Below are 18,276 nucleotides of genomic sequence, written 5' to 3'. Positions count from 1 at the left end.
CATTTTTGATCCTGCCATGTGAGAGGATGGACTGCAGGAAAACAGAGAAGCCCTGAGAGGCTGAGAAAGGTCCCAGAGTCTGGAATCAGCAGAGCACAGAGTCACAAAAGAATCCCCCAAGGAACTGGGCCCATGGAGCAGCTCAAGGATGAGGAGATGATTCCTACCATATGCCTGATAGCCCACAGCTGAACTTGGGAAGAAAGCAGAGCTACTGACACTGAGGAGGCTTGAAAAAAGACATGCTGTATGCCTGGTTGCCCGCAGCTGAGCTCCAGGAGATGGTAGATTCTGGAGAGGAAGGCAGGGGCCTCAGCAGAGATGGCCACCAGCTTTGCCACATGGCAGGGCTACAGGATCACCAGTAACTGACTTTGGTTAACCAGGAAACCAGAATTGCCTGAGGGATTGCTTGCATCATACACACCAAGAAGTTTGAACTGTAGCCAACCATGCAATTAAGATGTTCCAGTATAGTTACTATTCTTTGTTCAGGTCCACATGCAAGGTGTCCAGTAAGGAGTTAGTGAACCTCTGTTCATACACTGTTAGTGATAAGAACTCACTCTAAAGTACCCACAGAGCAGACACCCTCCAATGAAGAGGACAGCTGCGCTCACCCAGCCAAGGAAAAGAGCTGCTTCCAGTTCTCGTTTCTGACCTGTGTGGATGACTGGGTTGTAGAAATCTCTGATGATGATATTGGCTGTCCAACACACTGGAATCAGGATGAAGATATCCATCAGATGAGGAGGACTTCAGATGTTCCCAGAAGGTATGCTTTGGCTCTCTTGGTAGAGCCTGTGTACTGAATTTGCTTCATGCCAGATACCAATAAATAGGTCAAACAAGGAAAGAGCAACGACCACACATATGAGTGTCCAGAATGCTTCCAGAACAGGTGAAAGAGCCAGCAGAGAACCATTGAACTTGCACTGTAACCTGACCTTGGCTTGTCAGATGCAATTCATCCAGAGCCCTTCCCAGAGCCTTTCAAAAACAATAATGTTGCAGCCATTAAAAGCCAATACTCTCCTGAGAATACACCAACCCCAGCACCAACCACAGGTTCAGTAAAAGTGACAGAAGAGGCATGTGTAGAAAGGTCACCTCTGAGTTCAACTCCATCACACTCAGGAACACAAACTCCAAAGTAGGGCCAACTGACACAACACTGAACTCCATAGCCATCTGCCATGACCGTAGAACCTGTGGGTCTCTGTACCTTCAGGAGAGCCAGTACCTGGGGTTGTATCTACTTTGACTGTCTCTAGGATCCTGCTGAGGCAAGCATAAGCATGACCCCTCTGATGACTTCCCGACTAAGTTTTGGAGACTCATAGCCATATAAGCTCATTTGTCCTTTCCATTTCCCCCTTTTATTCAAAGTCAAAAAGCAGTTTTTTTAACACCTGTGACAGCTGGGCCCTGAGCCTCAGCAGACTTGCAACTCCTACCCTCTGGTTCATTGGACTTACCCTGGCCAGCTAACAGGGAGGTGAAGAAGGTCAACCACCGCACCAAGGAGCCAAGAGTGCCTACAACTGCAAGTAGGAGAATTACATCCATCATCCATGTGGAATCTAAGCCCCCTCTTGATATTGAGGTAGAGTGGACATAACCATCCCAAGGTCCACAGGAAGGAGTAATAGAGTATGGATTAGAGAGAATTTACTGATACTCTATTATTGAACTATTGTGATTAGTAATGGAAGAAACTGTAGCAATGATGTGGAGAAAGTGGCCATGGTAGTTGCTGAGGGTAGGGAGAAGAAAGAAGGATATGATGTGGGGGCATTTTCAGGACTTGGAGTTGTCCTGGGTGGTACTGTAGGGACAGATGCTGGACATTGTATGTCCTGCCATGGCCCACTGGGAGGACTGGGGGAGAGTGTAAGCTACAATGTAAACCATTATCCATGTGGTACAGCAGTGTTCCAAAAGTGAGGGGGGTGGGGGGTAAATGGGGACCTCTTATGTATTTTTTAATGTAACATTTAAAAAAAAAAAGAGAGAGAGAAAAAAAAGCTGATACTCTCCCTCTTCACTGAGACAAACGGTTGTAGCAAGAGTCCCAATCATGACAAAGAACTCAAGAACCAGCCTAACAATTTGCAGGGGATAAAATGCCATCTTCTTTACCTTGAAGACTGGTCCAACCTGGAATGGCAGAAGATGCTCAGGATCCAGACACAGTGTGGTCTTTGAGTCGGTAGCAGTCTGTGATAGCGTTGTCCAGTGTGGCTGCCTATGACGTTTTATTCCAGACCAGCAGCAGTGACTAAACTTTGCGTAACTAGAAGTACCTGTTGTAAATGCATACTGCCTTTCTACACACACATTCATTTCTGTATGGATTATTTACTACTCATGTATAATTGCTTCCTAGCCAATAAGAAGGTAACCAGTGGTATGTCAAGAAATTATGCATTCAACTTTAATATTTCTCATATTATTGTTGTCTTAGTAATGCTGTAATTAAGTGCCAATGCTTCTATTGTGAACTGCTAATTACAGGGCTGAAAATTCCCTGCTTAAAAATCACCCTGATGTAAGAAGAGTAAATATATGTGTTAAGCCACAATCAAAGAGAGCACCAAAAATAAAAATAAAAAAATAAAAATAAAAAAGTGTCCTCTGTTTATAATTTGGTGATAGGTATAAAATTGAGGTATAGTAATTCGACCTAGAGGTTTTACTTTTTAACAGTAGGTGACAAGATTAATTTTATTCCCCAAATACAGTAAAGTCACACTAATCTGAAGTTGATTTGGTTCACTCTAGCCCTGAAATAAGAACACTAAAGGTGAAACTAGTACTCGTCGAGGTAATTCTTTGCCTCACTCATTTTTCATTTAGAACTTGCTTACTTTAAGGTTCAAAACAATTCTAACAAGTCACCTGGTTTCTCAGCCTTCAGGAGAGCAGAAGAGGCAAAAATAATAGAATAGAAGAAAGGCAAGATTGCCAAAGATAAACCCAGAGGCACCCGGGAGAGGCGACTGTGACAAACAGCAAAAATGCAAGAGCTCAAAGCACAGCCAGCTGGGGCCAGTTAGTGTAAGTGTAGGAACAAAATGCGCCAGGAACAGTGGAGAGCATTATTTTATTATACACAGTCCTATAAATAGCTTTCCTAATTGAAACCCCAAACCAGCATCAAAATGCTGTAAGCTCTTTTGAAGGTGATAGGGAAATATGTGTAACATTTTAAAGAAGTTACCAAAAAATGATTGAAGTCAAATTTTGGCATTTCTTCCATCTGAAAATATATACATAAATGGCACTACTCATTTCTTGAGAACATTAGACATATGATATTTTTATTTCCTACCCTTCTCGGGTGAAGACGTAAGCCGTTTTGAACCTCTCTCAATCTATTCTTTTTGTGGGAAATACTATTAAATAACATCTGCATAGCTCTGCCCACATGGGCCAGTTCTGGAGTCTTCCCTTAAAGAGTGAATGTCCTAGATTTAACCCTTTTCTTTATAACCTTATTTGACATTCAGATAGCTGAAAGCTTATGGCTACAATCTTGCCTGACACACATTTGATTTCCCTATGTTGTCTTTAGGAGCAAATTTAGAGGCATAATCTTTTCAAAGAAAGCTGATTTGTTTCTCCTTGGAGCTGCATTTTTCCAATTCCTACTCCAGTACCTCTTTACCAAATCCTAAAATAGAATAATCAATGTTACTTTTTATCTGTTAAATGAGACCCTATGAAACCATTATTCAGCGCAAAAGAAGCCAAAGAATGTTTACTCACTCTGAAGCAAACGAACCCTAAATAAGGGTCCCCCAAATATCTGGGAAAAGCCCAGGGCTCTCGGTAGCAGATATTGCTTTCTGACCCATTTACAAGCAAAAGCATCCATAGGAACCAGACCTTTGAGCATTTCTCTGTTTTGAACTTGGAAAACATTAAATCACTCCACAAACATTTACTTCATGTACCTGCTGTGTGTCTGGGGCTGAGGGTATTTAGTGAACTGATCATAGCTCTGACACCCAGGCCTAGGAGACTTGGGCCTGAAAACTTGTCACAATTTTACTTTTTGTTCTAATATTATTACTATAAGGAAAATTAACATTGGAGCTGCTCTGTTTTTGGATAGAAGAAGTCTAATGCATTAGGGGAAGTGCAGTATGATTCCTCATGTGTGCTGAAGGCCATGTGATTTTGTAGCTCAGGTCTTAGTTCCACCACTGACTAGCTATGTCATTGAGGACAGTCATCATCTTCTTTGGGTCTCATTTTTCTTATCACAATTAGGTAGAATATTAAGACCTTCCTCATAGTTTGTTGCCAAAATTTTTAAATGAGTTAATATATGTACATCACTTAAGAAACCATCTGGTTCTTAATAAATTCTTCCATGCTGTGGCATGGTGGGGTGATGGAAGTGGTATGCCCTAGAGATGGAGAGAAGTATTAAACAGATAACATCACTTAGAGTTTCTGATGCTTGATGATAATGAAAAGCAGACCAATTTCAATCAGGCTTGTTATCAGTCTTAAATTGCCTACAGATAATGTACCCTCTTTTTAAAAACATTTTTTGTTTTTGTTTTAATTTTAACATTTTTATTTAATTGTCCTTTTTAAAAAAGATACATAGATAAGATGGGGCATAGGGATACTATTGGGTAGGGCTTTGCAGGCTTGAGGGGTCTAGGGTTGGAAGGATGGGTCAGATGGTCCATGGAATTGGGGGAAGGTTTTGGGGGAGCAGGAGTTGCTGAGGATAATGTACCCTCTTATTGTCTGCACCTGGGGCAGACTGAGTCCATCCCACACTACCCCTCGGTACACTGGTTCCAATTTCTACATGCTACAGAAGCCCCTCCCCCCATATATATAAATATATATATTTGGAGGGGGATGATGTACGGGGGCTCAAACCCAGGACCTTGTACGTGGGAAGCAGGCACTCAACCACTGGAGCTACATCTGCTCCCCCCCACCTCCATATTTCTTTTGAAAGTCTTTGGAATTTAAATTATAGGCTGGGGACTGTGTATAGAAGTGAGTTGCCTCAGTAACTGACACTCAGTAAAAATTTTCTATGAGCCAGGCACAGTGCCAATTGCATTCGTGTCATATTTCATCTAATCTCACATAATTTATGAGACAAGTAGCTCATAATCTGCATTTTGTTAGAAGAGGAAACTAAAGCTAAAGAACAGGGTTTCTCAACTTTGGTGCTATTAGCATTTGGGGGCTGGATAATCCTTTCCTGTGGGAGGCTTTGCTGTGCATTGTAGGATGTTTAGCAACATCTCTGGCCTCTACCCACTAGATACCAGGTTGTGACAGCTGCCCCTTATGAAAACCAGAAATTTCTCTAGATGATACCAAATGTTCCCAGGGGCAAAATCGCCCCCAGTTGAGAATCACTGCTATAGAGGATAAGCAAATGCCCATCTTCTCTCAGCTAGTAAGTGGCAGAATTGGGATCTGAATCCAGTCTAATCATTTTGAAGGACTCTGCTCTCTTGCAGTGCAGTACTTCTTACTATGTGGTCCATTGCCAGTGGCATCAACATCACCTGGGGATGTTAGAAAGGCAATTTCTTGGGCCTCATCCAAAACCTAAGGAATTAGAAACTCTAAGTGCAGGACCCAGCTCTGAGTGATTCTGAAATACGCTGAAGGCTGAGAACCACCGCTGCAAATCAGCGGTTCCGCCTCTGGACTTCACGTTAGAATCACTTGGCGTGCTTTCCAAAACACTGATGTGGGGGCCCCGCATCAGACTAGCTGATCAGACTCCCAGGAGCAGGGTCCAGAGAATCACTGTTTATGTTATTTGCTTGCTTTGTTTTTAAGCCTCCTCTGATAATTTTAATATTCAATGAGGGTTGAGAATCGCTGGTATAGTGGAAAATTTGTTGTATGTGCAGAGACTTGGGGTTCCAGCCGCTGTCTGATCTTAGGCTGCAGGTATTCTTTCTCAAGACTGCTGTCTCCTTAGCTTTCAAATGACACTACTGGATGGGATGATCTTCTCATTCTCTGGCTCATATTCCCAGGTATTAACCTTCTTGTGTTAATCCAGTGATATTTTACATGATCTGTCATGTCTATCTATAAATTTATAAATTGTTTACTTCCTTTGTGCCTTCACTTTCTCATCCATAAACAGGAAAGAAATTCTGGTGTTGGTAAAAGAATGTATGGGGAAGTGGATTTGGCCCAACGGATAAGGTGTCTGCCTACCATATGGGAGGTCCAGGGTTTGAACCCAGAGCCTCCTGACCCGTATGATGAGCTGGCCCATGCGCAATGCTCATGTGAGCAAGGAGTGCCGTGCCTGCATCGGGGAGTCCCACATGCAAGGAGTGCCTGCAGAGGGGAGCCCCATGGGGAGAGCCACCCAGCGCAAAAAAAGCACAGCCTGCCCAGGAGTGGCACTGCACACACGGAGAGCTGATGCAGCAAGATGACGCAACAAAAAAAGACACAGATTCCGGGTACCACTGACAAGAATACAAGTGGACACAGAAGAACACACAGTGAATGGACACAGAGAGCAGACAAATTGGAGGGGGATGGGGATGGGGAGAGAAATAAATACAAAATAAACCTTAAAAAAAAAAGAAGAATGTGTGACTTGGAGATAAAGGATCCTGATCAAGAAAGTGCAAGTAAGGTAAGCCTTCTTGCTCTGTGGTTTGGCATTCAGCGACCGCCTGAATCATGAAGCAGGTGGCCGGGTCTATTTATCTCTGCCTGCATCAGCTCGGTGCAGGCACCATTACAGCTGGAGCGGCGCCACCCAGGAAGCTCAGAGGTGATTAAAAAATCTTTTCTGTGGGCAGTCTGGCTAGACCTGGGCTGTTCTAGACACAGACGTTCTGGGCAGGGCAAAAGTTCATCCTGTGGATAAGCAGTCCTAGAGGACTCTTAGAAAGGGGCAGGTGGGAGGCTGTCTTGCTTTGTTAACTAAATGGCTGAGAAGGTCTTGCCCTGAGCAACCTTGTTCTGGTTTCTTTCTTTTATCCGCTGTCGGCTACCCTCTAAGTCTTCCTTCCCAGGAGGGGCGTAAAGTGAGACATTGCACTGTGCTGATACAGTGCCAAAATAAAGAATGAAAGAAGCAGCTTTCACTGTATTCGTGAGAGAGACCAAAGAAAGAGAAAAGAAAAAACAATGGCAGAAGGCTTCTGGGGGATCAGTTTTGCTCACTCATGTCTTACTTTAAATGAATGAATTAACTAATTAGTTAACTAAATTAACTAAATTAAATGAATGAATTAACTAATTTTTAAATTAACTAATTTCTCTACACACCCTTAGTGGCAATTTATTTCCAACAATAGTAACAACAATAGCCACTCTCCAGAGGCAATGCCCAAACTTACGTGCATGAGAACCTCCTGGGAAATTTCTGAACTATGGAAGCCTCAGCCCTCTCTAGAAATTCAGTTTTATCAAGTGCCTAAGGGATTCTGATGCCAAGATCAAGTGGACCTTGAGAGCCACTTCTCTATGGACCTTTTATCATTGTAGTTATTATATTACACTGATGATTTAAATGTCCAAGTATGTGATCCTGACTACATTATTTTCCTTTTTGTGCCTTGGTTTCCTCATTTGTAACCAGGAGAAAAATATTGGTGTTGGTAAAAGAGTATATGACCTGGAGAGAGAATTACGGCTATTTGGGCTTTTTCTCTTTTTAAGCCATTAGCTACTTGATGGCAGGAACTAGATCCTAATATTGGCACACAGTTCTCCTGGTGATCCCAGATCCCCTTTTAGAATCTGCTTCACTTCACTGGTGAATGATTTGATTTGAAAAACGGTATAATTTCCCCTGTTGCTGAGAAGTCCTTTGTGAGATAATGCTGGCTGCCACTTGAAATTTTTTTTACTAGTTCCAGAATAATGAAAGATCATCTGAAGTTCATCTCACTGGAAGACTGGAGAAAGCTTTTATTATTTTGGAGAGAAGCTGAGAATGTAGACAACACATCATGTGGTTGGTTTATGTAAATGCTAAATTGCCGTTATTATCAAGCTAACAAGGGCCAGCTAAGCACAGATGCTGATGCAGGTCGGTGCAATTTTTAAATTTTATCAGTTCATTTTTCTTCTTAGGTATAGGCCTTTTCCTCTCCCCTGAATATATGCATTTCTGGGGCTACCACTACCCTGATGATTAATGATATAATAGCACTCATTACGTGCCAGGCACTGTTCTAAAGGCTTCACATGTATAGGCTTGCTTAATCCTCACCACACCCTTTGGAGAAACTGAGGCATGGGGAATTAGAAAAGCTGCTCAAGGTCAAACAGCCAGCTGGGGGCAGAGCTAGGATTCAAACCCAGGGGGTCTTGTTCAGTAGTCCATGCCTTCAGTCACTCTACTCAACAGCCTCTGTAATGCTAAGCATGGGTGTTTGTGTATACAATTGTATTGACATATTTTGAAACCAACAATAAGAAAGGTCTGTCTAAATGCTGAAGCCTCTGAAATATACTTTTTTAAGTCACATGAATTTATAAGCGCCATCTTTAGGTACTGTTTATACTTATGGAGATAAAACAGGAAAGATTAGTAACTAAGGCTGTTTTCTTACACTCTGTTTGTTAGACTTTACACCAGGCAGAAAAAAGTCACATAAAAAATTAATCCTTGAAAAACCCAATGAAAACTCTTCAATGACTCTGTACAAGGAGAAGCAATGGTGGCCAGGAGTCTCTATTTTTAATAAGCCCCCCAGGTAATGATAATATTCTGCCAGGGTTAAGATCACTCCATCAGTTAACTGTGATTTTCAAAGAAAAATCCTTGAATCCTCAGACTCTTAGTCATCTAAAGTGCTTGTAAAAAAAAAAAGTACAGACTAGTGGGCTTCCCAAGGCAAAATCTCGTATGGAAACCCACATTTGAGAATTGCTTTTTATAATAAATTCCATCTTCAAATGGGAGGTGTGGTGAGAAACAGTCCCTGGGCATGGGCCAGGCATGTAATTGTAATAACGACATTTTTTTAACTTCCGGTGAGGTTGAGTTTGCCTGCTTATTGGCCATTTGAATTTCTTCATCTATGAAATGCCTGTACCTCTTTAGACTAGGTTCTGTCAGCTTGTCTTTTTCTCACTATATCCTGTATTCATTCAGCATCTTGTAGATATTTATTGAGAAAGTACCATGGTGCTAGGGGTTGCATCATTTACCAGGAATACAATAGTGAGAAGCACCAAGGTTGTTGCTTTCATGAATGTTTATTCCTTTGGTGTGTGATGAACAGTCTATAAAGTACAAAATAAATACTATAATATTAGCTTGTGATAAATACTATTAGGAAAATTATCTCAACATAATGGGATAGAAAGTAAGAGGCAAGAGGAGATATTCAGTGTGCCAGTGCATGTTAGCTCCTCAATTGTTAAATTTTCAGGAATTTTGCAAACTATTTATTAAACAGCCATTATTAAAATTTTAATGATAGAAATTTGTGAGGAAATAAGTTGTATTAAAAGCAAAGCTTTAATAAGTATTCAACATTTGTAGTTTCTTAATTACTTTTTCTCCATTACATTTATTTTATCTATATGCTGGAAATACTCTACAATGGTGAGTTATGGTTCATCTCTTCCCAGCTCCACATGCAGTGAGATCATGTTGAAACAGACCTTGGTGGCCATGGTAGAAATTGGCAAATGTTAAAAACCACAGCTTGATTTATTGTTTTTTGATTAACTCAACTTAAGAAAGTTATGGAGAAAATATTAATAATGCAAATTAAATTTAAAAGTTTATCATATCAGTAGCTGCTACATTGTGATTGGCATAAAAATTGAGGCCATATTCTCCCAGTATTTGAAAACTTTTATTCAATCCACCAACCTCTATGTACCAGTCCATCCATATATTCTTCCACACTGTCAAACACAAATTCCTCTATTCCAGTTTTCTTGGTTATTTAAAAACAAAAGCAAAACAAACCAAGCCTTGCTAGAAATGCTGATGACCTGTGAACTGACCTCATCCATTTCACTCTGCTGCTCTTTCTTTGGCTAAAGCTTCAGTCTGCATTAGAACCCAATAGGCTAAGTCTGTCAGAGCTCAGCGATGACATCATCAGTATTGGCTTGGATTGTTTACACTCCTGCTGTCAGCCAATTTTCTTCCAGATTGGTGACAATACCTGTCATATCCAGTGCCTCCTAGGGAAAGGCTTTGATTGAACAAACAAAAAATATCCCTTAAGAATATTACATATTGGCCAACTACATTGAGCTGCCACGGGCTTCCACTCACATCCCACCATGAATTGTTTTTCCCAATTATTCTCAATCATATCCTTCAGAAAGGATTCTTGTTTCTTATCTCTCTGACCAGGACTTTGCTACAAAATTGTAAATTTATTAATGGAAACCAGGTCTCTATTTTCTGGGTTATTGAGATTGAGTTGTGGAGATAAGTTCTGTTTGTATGTTAAGTTCCAGTTAGTTTGATGGCAGGCTTTAATAGAATCTATTAGAAAATAGGGTCCCTATGAACTAAAACAATTATGAATATTCTAAATAAGTATTTGACTTAAATTAGAGCTTTGTTCAAGAGATGCCTCAATTGACAGGATATGAATAAAGAAGATGGAGAGAAAAGATAACAAAATGCCCAGGTGTGGTCACGAATGTGGTATGTGTGTGCAGGTGCCTGCGAATGCCTGTTGGAAGGGTGTGGGAAAAGGGAAAATGGGAATGGTTCTTTCTCTCTTCTCTCTTCCTTGGACTCTCATCCAGTCTCTATCCTTTGCCTTACCTTACTGCTTCCTTAACTTACCTAATGAGAGGTATTATTGATGGAAATTACCTTTCAGAAGTGGGGAAAAGAAAATAAATTGTCCCTAAAATGTAAGAGACATAGTCTTTCATTCCATTTCTTTTATTGTTTTTGTCTGTTTGTTATCTTCTTTTGTTTTGTTTTCTTTATTTGTTATTAGTTTTTTCTTTATTTTTTTCTCATTCCATTTCGCCTCTCCTGCAAACAGCATCGACTTTGGAGACAGGTTCCAACCCTGGACCTTGTACTTCTGGACTGTGTGACCTTGTGAGTATTTTAACCTTTTCAAATCTCATTTAATTTTTCACCTATAAACTGGGGTTAAGAAGACTTTCCTGGCAGAGCTGGAAGTATTGAATGACTGCATGGTATGACTGTTGAACAGACAGCAGACACAAATGCCAATTTTTCAACAATCGATTTTCTTGTGAGATTTATTTATTTACAAATTTATTGCTGTTGTTGGAGCCCATTCTTCTACTGCAAACTTTCTGTCTAGGTTTGTTCTACCAAGTCTTATTTATTTCTGTTTCTTTGGCAGGGAATTTGTTCATACTTGTTAGCTGCTTCATGAATGAATGGGTGAATGGAGCAAGGACCGTCCTGAACTCTTATTCCCACAGAGGAGATCTGAGAGAAGGTTGTGTGTCACTGTTCATCTTTATTGGCCCCAGTTGTCTTTTGTCATTTTTTAACTGTAAGATCACAGCAGGCCTCTAATCACTATTCCTGCAAGAATGATTTTTGGACATTGGATGGGAGAGAACAACAGAACTTGGCATCGAGTCCCATGAACAAATGAGCCCTGAGGACTGTTCTAACAGTATTTTATGACATTTTCTTCCATTGTATGCTGTTTCCTGCATCCTTGCTGATATATATTGATTGAAAGTGTCTAAAAGGAGTACTGAGAAGGGAAAAATGAAATCATCTTAGGATGCGTCACTTATAGAACATAAGACCAAGTGGTGGGAGGGGAGGAAGAGAATCAGATATGGAAAATGTGATTGCTATTCTTCAAAGGAAAATAAAGGAGAATAAAAAGAAAGAACATTGTAACAGCAGGGATAAAAAAATAAAAATGAAAAGAGGCATGTGGAAAATATCCCTTTGTCGATTCTTGGAAACTTGGATCCCTGCGGGAAGTTCTGAACTCTTTTTGCTTGAATGTTGAGGAAGTGACTAAACTTGATTCTTGGCAAGAAGGCTAGATGACAGAATTCTCAGGGTTCTCAGTGCCTGTATATTCAAATGTTGCAATGACCCAGCAGTGATATGGTGTCCCCTAAATCACTGTGTAATAACTTGTTCTTGATCACCTCGAGTGGTGTGCAACTCACTACCTAGAGTGAGTTATCCTTGTTTTCTCCTTTGTTGAATTGCAATCTCTTTAATTTCTATTTGCTGACCTCAGATGCAGGCTCCATTGTTTGCTACTGGTGACCTTTGGAAAGTTATATAATCTAAACTTCATCTACAAAATTGGGATAATAGTCTTTAGTCCATGTGGCTGTGGTAAGAATTAAATGAAAATAATCAGTTTAAAACAATGAGCACCCCAGGTCCTTCCATGTTTTTTTTTTTCTCTTGTGGTTTTCCATTTTTTTCACCAATCTGAAAGTCTTTCGCTTCACCTATCTTTGCCAGAAATCATTCCCAGTTCTCAGATTCCATCAACATTTTTTAGTGACCATGTTTTTCCCTCATCTATCTTTGTATTACATAGAGACAGAACTCAAGAGATTCAAGAATGCTTTAGAATATAGATGATTTGGTCTGTTGACTCAGCTTTCCTGCTAAGAAAAGAACTGAGAGGTGCTTTAACCTTTGTGATTGAGATACAAAAATCCATTGAAACCCTAACATCATTTAGATAGGCTACTGTCTTAGTTTGGCACAAGGCTGCCCAATGCAAAGTACCAGAAATGGGTTGGCTTTTATAATGGGAGTTTTATTTAGGGCAAAATCTTTTTACCTACATTTTACAATTCTGAGGCTATGAAATGTCCAAATCAAGGCACCCAGAGGCAGTGGACTTGGCCCAGTGGTTAGGGCGTCCGTCTACCACATGGGAGGTCCACGGTTCAAACCCTGGGTCTCCATGACCCGTGTGGAGCTGGCCCATATGCAGTGCTGATGCGTGCAAGGAGTGCCCTGCCATGCAGGGGTGTCCCCCACGTAAAGGAGACCCACGCGCAAGGAGTGCACCCCATAAGGAGAGCTGCCCAGCATGAAAGAAAGTGCAGCCTGCCCAGGAATGGCACTGCACACACAGAGAGCTGACACAACAAGATGACGCAACAAAAAGAAACAGATTCCCATGCCATTGACAACAACAGAAGTGGACAAAGAAGATGACACAGCAAATAGACATATAGAACAGACAAATGGGGTGGGGGGGGAGGGGAGAGAAGTAAATAAATAAATAAATAAATCTTTTAAAAAAAAAAAGGCACCCAGAGATGTCTTCTCACCAAAGTCAGCTACTGGTGATCCTGGTGTCCAGCCACGGGGTGATCAGGCATATGGCAGGGCTCATCACCTCAGCCTTGAGCTGCTCCTTGGATCCAGGCCCTTGGGGGACTCTTTCCCAGCTTCTGTGCTCTGCTAATTCCAGACTCTGGTCCTCTCTCAACTTCATGGGGCTTCTCTTTCTGCAGCTCTAGGCAAACCTGGAGTCCTCTTTCTTACATAGCTGGGTCACAAGGGCAGAGCTCCCCTTTCCTGTCTATCTCTTCCTCTGAATCTCTGTTTATATAAGGCCCAGCGAAAAGGCAGGAACCCAAACTGAACCATGCTTCACTGAAGAAGTCCAATCGAAAGGGCCCCATACCCACAGGAATAGATTAGTTCAAAAATACAATCTTTTTCTTTTTGGGATTCATAAAATAATTTCAAACTGTTACAGCTAGTAGTGATTCCAGGCTGAAATGTAGAGTGGGATTCACTTGTAAAAGCAATGTCAATTATGGTAGAAAAAGAAAATACAGATGAACAAAATATCCAGCTTATACAATACATCCCATATAATTGCTTTAGTGATTTTGTTTATTTCTCTCCAGACATTTTTTCCACTTACATATGCATATATAAACTATATGCATTCAGCGTCCAGCAGCCCCAGTCAAGATGGCAGAGTAAGACCCTTTAGGACACCCTCCCAACCCATATACAGAAACTTTGAGTCATCAGCAAAAACAGGAAGAAACAACTTTCTAAAAGCTTTAGAAAACAATTAAAAGATTGCAGTAATAGGTTAACACCATCAAGAAAGAGGGCATTTAAAATGGTAGGACTCAAATTCCCTGCCATGTCATCTGAAGAAGGGAAACTCTTTGTGTGAGAGCTCAATTTCAACATGGATGAGCAGGAGTTTGAAGATCACTTCAGCAGCTTTGGGTCAGTTTCTGAAGTGGTCATCGCTGAGGACCAGGAGACTCAGTGGTCCTGGGGTTTTGGTTTCATCACCATCATCAACCCAGAGCATGCCCCAGATGCCGTGCAAGCCATGAATGGGGAGTCCCTGGATGGCCACCAGAGCCATGTGGACCATGCAGGCAAGTCAGCCCAAGGAACCAGAGAGGATTCCTTTGGGGTTCATGGGCATGGTCCTAGTTACTCTAGAGGTGGTGGGGACCAGGGATATGGGAGCAACCAGTATGACAATTGGCCGGGAGGATATGGATATGGATATGGAAGGTCCAGGGACTATGGTGACAGAAACCAGTGTGGTTATGACCACTGCTCTGGAGGGAATTATAGAGACAATTTAAAAACCAAGATAAGACATGCACACATAATGTAATATGTGTGCATATTAGGAATAAAAATTCTTCTGATCCAGCATCATCCTTCCAAATGGCTGTATTTTGGAGCTGCACTGAAACATCTTTGTTTTAGCACATAAACTTCTATTTTTGAATTGAGCTCCCAGGGTAGCCTGTCAAAGACCTTTTAGAAAGCTCCATGTGTTTCTTTTTTTCCTCCATCCATTTAAAGAGACATTCTGGGACACTGTAAAGTCTGAGTATTTTTCTTTTACTAGGTTTTTTTTTTTTAGTTTGGACTCTCAGGATTATTGGCTCTGACAAAAAAAAAAAGTTTGGTCAGAATGATATATTTTTTTAAATTATTGTACGTCTAGGGATGTTAAAAATTTTTGTACACAATGTTTTCTTGCCTAGTAAATTTCCTAGGGAAGAGGGGACATTCATTGCCATATAGATGGCAGAATTGCTAGGGGGATTTCCTAGGGCCACTGTGCAACCCCAAATTATGAGGTCCCCTATACTTTGGCTCTGGAGCTGTTCTCTAAATTCACTGAATGGATAAGCCCTGAAAGAGAGAACTTGCTCAGGTCAATCTGCAAAGACTGGGAGAGGTGTTTTCTCCCCTCCCCGCCCCCCTTCCTCCCTCTCCCTTCTCCTCCTTAGCTCCTGACATTCAAGGAAAACTTTATGATAACACTAGCTGAATACAAGCTTAAGGAACAGATGGCTCTTAGTCTAAATTCCAACGCTATATTAAAATATCAAAATGTCCAGGTTTCAACAAAAGTTTCTGAGACACACAAAGAAACAGGAAGTCATGGTCAAGGCAAAGTAGGTGATTAAAACTTTAGAAACCACTGATGAGAGGAATCAGAACTGAGACATATCAGACAAAGGCTTTTAAAAATTGTCCTAAATATATTCAAAGAGTTCAAGGAAAACCTGGACAAAGAACAAAGGAAATAAGGAAAACAATGGATGAACACAAAGAGAATATCAATAGAGAGATGGAAATAATGAAAAGGCACCAAACAGAGCTGAAGCTCACAGTAACAGAAGTTAAAATTCCTTAGAGGTGTTCAACAGTAGATTGGAGCTGGCAAAAGAAAAATCTGTGAATTGAAGATAGGATCATTGAACTCCTCCAGTCTGAGGAGCAAAAAGAGGAAAGAAGGAAGAAAGGTGAAGAGATCCTGAGGAACCTGTGGGATACCATCAAGCATACCAATATATACCTTGTGGGGCAGAAGGAGACACGAGGGAAAGGGACAGAAAGATATTCAAAGAAAGAATGGCTGAAAACTTCTCAAATTTAACAAAAGACATAAACACATATGCCCAAGATGCTCAGTGAACTCCAAACATCGAAACCCAAAAAGACCCACAGCACATCATAATCAAAGTGTTGAATGCCAAAGATAATTAGAAAATACTGAAAGCTGCAAGGGAGAAGCAGCATGTCACGTATGAGGGAGCCTCAATAAGTTTGTGTCCATTTCTCAATGGAAACCATGAGGCAAGAAGGCAGCAGGGAGACATATTTCAATTGTTGAAAGAAAAAAGTGGTTAGCCAAGAATTCTGAATGTGGCAAAACTGTCTTTCAAAAATGAGGGGGGATTTAAGACATTTCCAGAGAAACAAAAGCTGTGGGACTTTGTAACCTCTAAACTAGTCTTACAAGAAATGCTAATAGGAGTTCTACAGGTTAAAAGGAAACGACACCAGACAACTGACTGAAACCACATGAAGAAAGATGATCTCCAGTAAAAATGACATGGGTAAATATAAATACCAGTACTATTGTATTTTTTATTTGTTTCTCCACTTTTTACATCCTACGGGGTCTAAAAGGCAAATGCACAAAATATAATGATAAATCAATGGTTTGGACTCATAGTATTTCAATATTTAATTTGTGACCAGAACTACATAAAAGGGCGAGGTGTGTGTGTGTATTATTTTTGCAACTGTCCAATAAATTTTGAAATTGTTTCAAATTTTAAAATGTATCCCATTTTAAAAATTGGGATTATATTGTACAAACTAATTGACACATCTTCTGTTTCACTCATATATTTTGAAAGTTCTTTGAAGTCTAGTGCACACACTTTATAATTTTTAATGCCTGGATAGTATTCCAAATTTTATTTATTCAATGTCCTGTTTTCCTACTTACTCAATTTCCTATTGTTGGGCAATTATGATTGCAATTCTTTGATATTATAAACAACATTGCAGGAACATATATCTCTGTGTACTTGCCTGACTGTTCCTTTAGAAAGAATTTCTATATGTGAAATTGCTATGTGCTTTTTAAATTTTTTTGGTCCTATTGACAAATTAACAACTAGAAAGGATTTATCCACATAGTGTAAAAGAGTTCTCATTTCCTCACATATTCTATAATTGTTTTTTATTAAACAGAAAGCTCTTAGAACCATGCCTAACTCCACAGTTGTCACTGTCATTACTATTCTATTACTGTTGTTTTCTTGCTGTTTCCGTTTTTCATTCTTCCCAGTGTTATCCTATGATGCAGCCAGACTGGATGACTTGCTTTTTTCCTAAAAGTATCCTGCACCTCGAATCTCCATATCTTTGCTCAGGTTGTTCCTTCTGATTAGAATGTCTTTCCCTTTTATCCTCATCAGTATTCTACCCATCCTTCAAGGTCTATGTCATATAAACCTCCTTAAGGAAGGTTTTTTTTTTTCCCTGAGCCCCTCAACTGCATGATCTGTTCATCCTTGGAATCCCTAATTTATAGTCATCCTTATCTGACCTTTGAGAAATGTCTTTCTCATAGCTGCCTCTCCTGTAGTTCTTAGGACACTGAGATAATACATGCATTAAACAGACAAATGTCATGAATGGGACAGCTGCTAGTGAGGTATGATAATCTTAAGTAACTGTACAAAGAACCTGTTGTTTAGTTTACTAAAATGAAACTAATAGGCAGGCCAATCATCAAAGAAAGCCATTTACAATCCCTCTCATAAACACATATTGCCCTTAGGGAATTTCAGCGATTAATAATTGCATTTGGGGCTGCCCCTATGGAAATTTATATCCCAGAAGGTAGACTTATGCTTCCTTGGTTTCCCCAGGGCTCACAAATCTAACTACCCTCCTACTTTGTGTTGGTCAAAATGGACATTTGCACTGAGTCATCCAAGATCATTTGCCACAGGGAAGTCAATAAAAACTCATTTTAATAATAATGAAAATCCTTTGCATTCAGGTAGAGATGCTTTACTCGGTTTATAAAGTGATTTCACTGACTGATTTTCGCTGTTATTTTACACTTTCAAATGACAACTGAATAGGCTAGAAACTTTGTAGTAAATATATATATATATACTAGCTTTTCTATTTCTTTTAATATATCAGATAGCAGAGTGTAAAGTGTCCTTTGTGGGTACTTAGTAGGTATGGTTGTGTGCCCACCAGGACCCACAATGGCACCTCACAAAACATTTCAATTGCACTAAGGTAAGCACTCGCCTGTGCCCATTTATCATCCTCCAGCTGAAAGAAAACCTAACTGCGTGACTAAGGAGTTGTCAGACAACTTCAATACCTATGACTTATATTCATACCCAAAAATCAGAGATGGGTATCATGGCTGATCCAGTCCCACAGTACACTATTTCAGGTTAATCTCCAAGATCAAAGCTTTTGGGGTAGTTGGTGACATACTG

General features: G+C 40.3%; 2 pseudogenes; one reads left to right on the top strand and one right to left on the bottom strand.

The window, feature by feature from the left end:
• Positions 1–548: 548 nt before the first annotated feature.
• Positions 549–2,133, bottom strand: LOC139437699 (claudin-17-like; annotated as a pseudogene).
• Positions 2,134–14,162: 12,029 nt separating this feature from the next.
• LOC101434646 (RNA-binding protein 3 pseudogene) lies at positions 14,163–14,609 on the top strand (annotated as a pseudogene).
• The last annotated feature ends 3,667 nt before the right edge of the window (positions 14,610–18,276 follow it).

This window comes from Dasypus novemcinctus, chromosome 26 (genome assembly GCF_030445035.2).
Source record: "Dasypus novemcinctus isolate mDasNov1 chromosome 26, mDasNov1.1.hap2, whole genome shotgun sequence".
NCBI lineage: Eukaryota > Metazoa > Chordata > Mammalia > Cingulata > Dasypodidae > Dasypus > Dasypus novemcinctus.
Note: the sequence above shows the minus strand (reverse complement) of the source record. Positions and strands in the feature narration are given on the sequence as shown.